The sequence below is a fragment of the Oncorhynchus kisutch genome, linkage group LG20 (genome assembly GCF_002021735.2).
Source record: "Oncorhynchus kisutch isolate 150728-3 linkage group LG20, Okis_V2, whole genome shotgun sequence".
NCBI lineage: Eukaryota > Metazoa > Chordata > Actinopteri > Salmoniformes > Salmonidae > Oncorhynchus > Oncorhynchus kisutch.
In genome coordinates this window covers 41018327-41025317 of record NC_034193.2, presented here as the reverse complement: position 1 = coordinate 41025317, position 6991 = coordinate 41018327, and positions in this window count along the sequence as shown.

Genomic DNA, 6991 nt, shown 5'->3' with positions numbered 1-6991 from the left:
GTGAAATGCCAGAATAAACTAGAGAGAATGATCTATTTCAGCTTTTAGTTCTTTCATCACATTCCCAGTGGGTCAGAAGTTGACATACACTCAATTAGTATTTGGTAGCATTGCCTTTAAATTGTTTAACTTGGGTCAAATGTTTCGGGTAGCCTTCCACAAGCTTCCCACAATAAGTTGGGTGAATTTTGGTCCATTCCTCCTGACAGAGCTGGTGTAACTGAGTCAGGTTTGTAGGCCTCCTTGCTCGCACACACTTTTTCAGTTCTGCCCACAAATTTTCTATGGGATTGTGGTCAGGGCTTTGTGATGGACACTCCAATACCTTGACTTTGTTGTCCTTAAGCCATTTAGCCACAACTTTGGAAGTATGCTTGTAGTCATTGTCCATTTGGAAAACCCATTTGCGACTAAGCTTTAAATTCCTGACTGATGTCTTGAGATGTTGCTTCAATATATCCACATAATTTTCCATCCTCATGATGCCATCTGTTTTCTGAAGTGCACCAGTCCCTCCTGCAGCAAAGCACCCCCACAACATGATGCTGCCCCCCGTGCTTCACGGTTGGGATGGTGTTCTTCGGCTTGCAAGCCTCCCCCTTTTTCCTCCAAGCATAACGATGGTCATTATGGCCAAAAAGTTATATTTTGGTTTCATCAGACCAGAGGACATTTCTCCAAAAGTGACGATCTTTGTCCCCATGTGCTGTTGCAAACCGTAGTCTGGCTTTTTTATGGCAGTTTTGGAGCAGTGGCTTCTTCCTTGCTGAGCGGCCTTTCAGGTAATTTCGATATAGGACTCGTTTTACTGTGGATATAGATACAGTTGTATCTGTTTCCTACAGCATCTTCACAAGGTCCTTTGCTGTTGTTCTGGGATTGATTTGCACTTTTCGCACCAAAGTACGTTAATCTCTAGGGGACAGAATGCGTCTCCTTCCTGAGCGGTATGACGGCTACGTGGTCGCATGGTGTTTATACTTGCGTACTATTGTTTGTACAGATGAACGTGGTACCTTCAGGCGTTTGGAAATTGCTCCCAATGATGAACCAGACTTGTGGAGGTCTACAAACTTTGGGGGCTGATTTCTTTTGATTTTCCTATGATGTCAAGCAAAGAGGCACTGAGTTTGAATGTAGGCCTTGAAATACATCCACAGGTACACCTCCAATTGACTCAAATGATATCAATTAGCCATCAGAAGCTTCTAAAGCCATGACATCATTGTCTGGAATTTTCCAAGCTGTTTAAAGGCACAGTCAACTTAGTGTATGTAATCTTCTGACCCACTAGAATTGTGACACAGTGAATTACAAGTGAAATAATCTGTCTGTAAACAATTGTTGGACAAATTACTTGTGTCATGCACAAAGTAGCTGTCCTAACCGACTTGCCAAAACTATAGTTTGTTAACAAGAAATTTGTGGAGTGTTTGAAAAACGAGTTTTAGTGACTCCAAGTATGTAAACTTCTGACTTCATCTGCATATTGTGATGTTTTAATACTTTTCTGACCGATATATTATATATATTATATATATATTTCTAAACAAACTGCTGAATGGATTAAAATGTTGTTTTTTAAAATTCTGCTGGAGATGGGTTTCCATGCAAACACTACGTGCTACAATTAAAGTTACCCACATTTACTGTAATTGTGACACATATAACTACTGTAGTAGTCCTTAGGCTATTAACTAAGGTCCATTGTTCCACTTCATTAATAACTTTTGACGAAAAGTGAGACTTTGAATTCTGCTCTCATTGGCACAGAGGACATCCTACAAGGGTCAAAGGTCAAGCTAATTGAGATCATATGCAGTTAATCAATCTCTGTGGCAATTAATCAGAGAAAGAGAAATGTACTTTATAGTGCCTCAGACAATCCGATCACTCTGTGATGCAATGACCTTGGTTCAGCGTGGGTCGTTCTTTGAAGACCCTTCTCATATGATTGAGCCTTTTTTCCCACCAGGATAAAAAGGGGATGCTCATTGACTTATAATTTCCTGACTGTCTCATGATCGGTTCCACGCAACGGCCAGGTCAAGATTGGTCCCACCAGTGCCTGAGTTGTGTCATGTGTTTTTGAATTTCCACTGACAGTAACCTGCACTCATTCTTTCTCATAGCTGTGAATAACTTGGCATATACATATACATGATTTATTTAATCCCTTTAGTGCTATTTGGATGTCATGTGATTCTTGCATTACAGCCAAATTCTTCTAGAGACTTCTACTATACCCAGCTAGCACATTTGTTTCCTTGGAAGTTGTTGGAACGTACGTTTTCACTGTTAGTCTACACCTGTTGATTTCAAAGCATGTGACAAATAAAATGTGATTTTATTTGAAGTTGTGGGAACGTACGTTTTTGGTTTTCCATTGGTTCTGGGAAAGTTTCCTGACCGGTAAAACATAACATTCTTTTATGTTCTGAGAACGGAAGGGAACATTTAGCCTGTTCTGGGAACATATATTAGTTAGGCTACAGGGAGGTTCTGAGTACATTTTGCTATGGTTCCCTGAAAGTTTTCCTGGGAGGTTTTTACTAACATTCTGAGAATAGAAATTATACTGTAGATTATTTTAAAGTTTTTAATTACTTTGTTAAACTTTCACTGAATGTTTCAATAATAATAACACTGCTAGCTTAGTTTGGGTTACCTGGGTTACTCCAAGCACAGATAGGACACATGGAAAACCATTTGCATAGGCATTAATCATACAAACACATATTTTGTTGTGGCACGGCATCAGTGCGATTCAAACCTATGGTCTTCTGTTCTCTATCCATGGAATAATTACATTGGCGCCAAGAGGATGGAGCTAGCATGCCATGTTTTCTTTACTTATACAAAGCTGTTATTTTTTAGTATAATCAAACAGACCCCATTTCAAAGTAAACAAGCACTCCTTAAGACCAGGTGTGGCCAATTAGTAGCACACCTGAACACACTTAACAAGATAGAGGATCGCAAGAGTTTTGTTGACTGAGAACGGAATGTACGTTTTTAAATAACATTCTTAGAACGTTCTTTGAACGTTACTACTGTTTGCTTTGTGGTTTTTATGGGAAGGTTTTATGGAACGTTCTGAGAACATGACCTTAAATAAAACCATGAGGAAACCTGTAGAAAACATTATGCTGAAGTACTAGAATTCCCACAGAAAAGCGTTGTTTCTTAACGTTCTCAGAAACATTTGAGAACATTACTATAAATAGAGCTATGACGAAACCTGTCACAAACAATATGCTGTGCTGAAATTGCCACCTGAGAAACACATGGTTCACCGAACATTATTTGCTAGCTGGGTATCCTGCACCATTCCCAGAACGTTGTGGGAAGGTTGTATGCAAAATAACCATAGGACAACCACGCTCTCACCAATCTTTAAGAAACATATGGTTCTGAGAACATTTCGTGCTAGTTGGGCAGTGCCTGATTCACAATATAGGGCCAAACTGAGCCAGGCAAAGCCAAACTGTACTAGGCTGGCCTGGTTACGTATCCATAGTTACTGGAACTGTGCTGGAAAGGAAATGCGAAAAGAAAATATCAGAGCCGGGTCGGGTCGGCCCGAACTGTACTGTAAATCAGGCATATGTGTCCTTCCAAGTGAGATAACGTAGAAGCGGCATTGATATGACATGAGGCCAAGTTCGAACAAAGGAGGTTAGACAAGAGCAGAAAAAAAGATGAGCTAAACAGCCCATCAGATCCTGTCAGAGACCTTCCTGACACGCCTCAAACGCCGCCTTAAATATTCCCCACTTCCTTTTCCTCATCCTCCGCTTGTATTTTATTACAGTTTTCAATGGTAATAAACACATTAGTAGATAAAAGGCTAACTCCCTGGGGCTCTTGAACGAAGCTTCACAATTTACATGCTGTTTGTACTCCAAAATCAATTAAAAATATACAGCTGCCGTCGATGTATAATTCATAAGCCCATCGTCTTAGGCTCGTGGCAGGCAGACGTGTGTACATGTCAGTCGGATAAATACATTTGTGAGGAAAGAGAATGTCTCCCGAGCACGTAAGAGCCGTTGTTCTTTCATGATGCAGCCGGAGGCGAATGTGAATGCGGTGAATGTGTCTGCCTTTCCTTCCTTTCTCTTCTTCTTTTGACAAGTCCAAGAGACTGGTGACCTGACCCCTTGCACTCGTCTGTGTCCATTTCTCCAGTTCCATCCATCAAACAAATGTCTGTCCATCCTCTTTTGAACTCAAAGGAGCCAATGTGTTCTTGATCACGACATTGATTATTCATGAGCGAACCTTTTGATTATCGATAGTCTTTCCTCTGAATTTGACAATTTTCTGTTTACCTGTAGCCAGGTATTTGCGATGGAACCCTGGGCTCAGTGAAAGGAGAATTTTGATCCTTTTGATATTTAGCCGGGCTCTCCTCTCCTTGTGCTTTGCTCTGCCTCTCTCAGAGCATCCACAAGCAGCAGACCTACAGAGATGCAATTGAAGTGAGGGAGTCTAGTCGATCTGAAGCTCCAACACAAACACATGTGGGTGCCTCGCTTGTAACATCTTCAAATGCCCTTTTAAGAAAGTTTCTCGTCAACCACATCAGTGGAGGCGAAAAACTTATGAAACAACCTGCCAAGCAACACACATACACACACCCACATACACACACCCACCCACATACACCCACTCACACGCACACAAACACACACAAACACACACCTCCAGGTTTTTCAGATTCCTTCAATCGGAGAAGCATGTCTTAACCCCCCCCCCCCCCCCCCCTGCCCCTTTCGCTCTCTTTATTGCATATAATTATTAAAAACAGCAATCTGCGAGACGTCTGGTTTTGACATCTGTTCTGGGTTGTGATGGGCGAACTTAATGGGGGATCAATAGTGGGAAGATGACTCACTCTCAGGTGGAAAGGTGAGGAGTACAGTTTAGCAGATGTTCCATGTGAAGGAGAGATGTGTGTGTGTGTGTGTGTGTGTGTGTGTGTGTGTGTGTGTGTGTGTGTGTGTGTGTGTGTGTGTGTGTGTGTGTGTGTGTGTGTGTGTGTAGAGAGGCTTGGTAATCCCTGTGGGAACCCTCTCACAGACTTCCACCGGATGGAAAAGGCTTGCGATGCGTTTGTAGTTTTCTTAAAGTCGGGAATATGAGCATCTGATACAGTAGGTAACAGCTTTCATGCAGAACAAAACACCAGAGTTTGAGCCTCAATGAGTCGGCCGTACGAGACTGTCCTTCTGATGTCTCTTTGACTTGTCTGATGGTGAGAGTTGAGTTTTCCCCATCTGTTCTTTTACCCATTAAAGTATGGATATGATTCTGCTCTGGGTAGAAGTTGCTTGTATAGGCACAAATCCACCCCAAAATATCCTTGCATCATCCGCGATCCTCCCCAAGTCGTGAACTTTGAGTTTGAGTAGGATCCACTTACCCTGAACCAATCCTACCTTAAACATAAGAGGGTGAATAAACAAGCAATTTCAACCTGCTCCTAAAATTCTAGCGCTCATTTACTTGCCTTGACCTTCAACCACCATTAGAGGGCAACTTCCATGAGAACAAGTGTACTGAAACACAACAGCACAGTTAGTTATTACTAAGCCTATACAAACCAACGCAGTGAGAGGAGGAAGAGTGGTGGATTATCACAACAGGGTTGTGTTCATTAGGCAAACGGGAGAAAACAGATAGACATGGGGCTACTACTTGGGCTTGTCCAATAAGAAATGATGTGACCCAGTTACCTATGATCCTCCCAAATCTCTTTGATACCAGTGGTTGGGGTGAGTAATTAATGGAGGCGTGGGATTGGATGGGGAGGTGGGCGAGGAAGGGATTGAACAGTATTTCATCCTCATCCCACAACTTGAACATCTGCTTTTTGTTTTAGTCACATCAACTGTTCTATCCTCCTCCACTCCACCTCTCCCCAATTTCGATCTTGTCTCATCGCTGCAACTCCCCAACGGGCTCGGGAGGTGAAGATCGAGTCATGCGTCCTCTGAAACATGACCTACCAATGTGTCTGTCCCCCCCCCCCCCCCCCCCCCCCCCCCCCCCGGCTAAACCCTCCCCTAACCCGGATGACGCTGGGCCGATTGTGCGCCACCCTATGGGACTCCTGATCATGGCCAGCTGGGATCCCACTTCACCGCTTTCATTCACGGGAAATGTAGTGGTGATGTTGACAGTAACAATGTCACATGAGGAATTATATGAGAAAAGCACCTGCCAAAGTATCTGTGTGGCCAAAAGCTGACCTGTGATTTGGGGGGGGGGGGGTGACCTTTGCACCTCATGGCCCTCATAGACACACACAAACCATCTCCTCCACTCAATGTCACATGCACCATCTCCCATGTAACCTGCTGGCCATTTTGTCTTGACAGAAAGCCTTTTGATAGCATGTCCTTGGTCCAGATGCCTCCACGGTGCATCGCTCAGGGAAGTCAAGGGGTTTTTAATGTGCCATGTTTAAAGCACATCCACTGCACAGAGAACACGTTTGCTTGCACACACACACACACACACACACGGTATATTAGAAAGACTCCGGCGGTGGGGAAAGGTTTGAGAAGGAAATATGTGACCCTTGACACTTCAGAGGGATTTATTATTGAGAGGAGACAGTGAAGGAGGTCGACCATCTTTGAAGACCTAGGCGAAAAAGAAGCTTGTCTCATCATGAGCAATGAGCACCCATGCTCTCCTTCATAGGGGCTGAGGGTTCTTGTAACGTGTGCGCTGGGAGTCGGGAAGCAGGGAGTGAGTGTTTTAATAAGTAAACGTGACATAATACAAAACAAGAAAGCACGAACAATGACACAGAAACAGAAACAATGACGACTGGGGAAGAAACCAAAGGGAGTGACATAATATAGGGAAGGTAATCAAGGAGGTGATTCGTGTAACGCTGATGACAGGTCTGCGCCCTGACGAGCAGCCTGGTGACCTAGAGGCCGGAGAGGGAGCACACGTGACAGTTCTTTAGAGT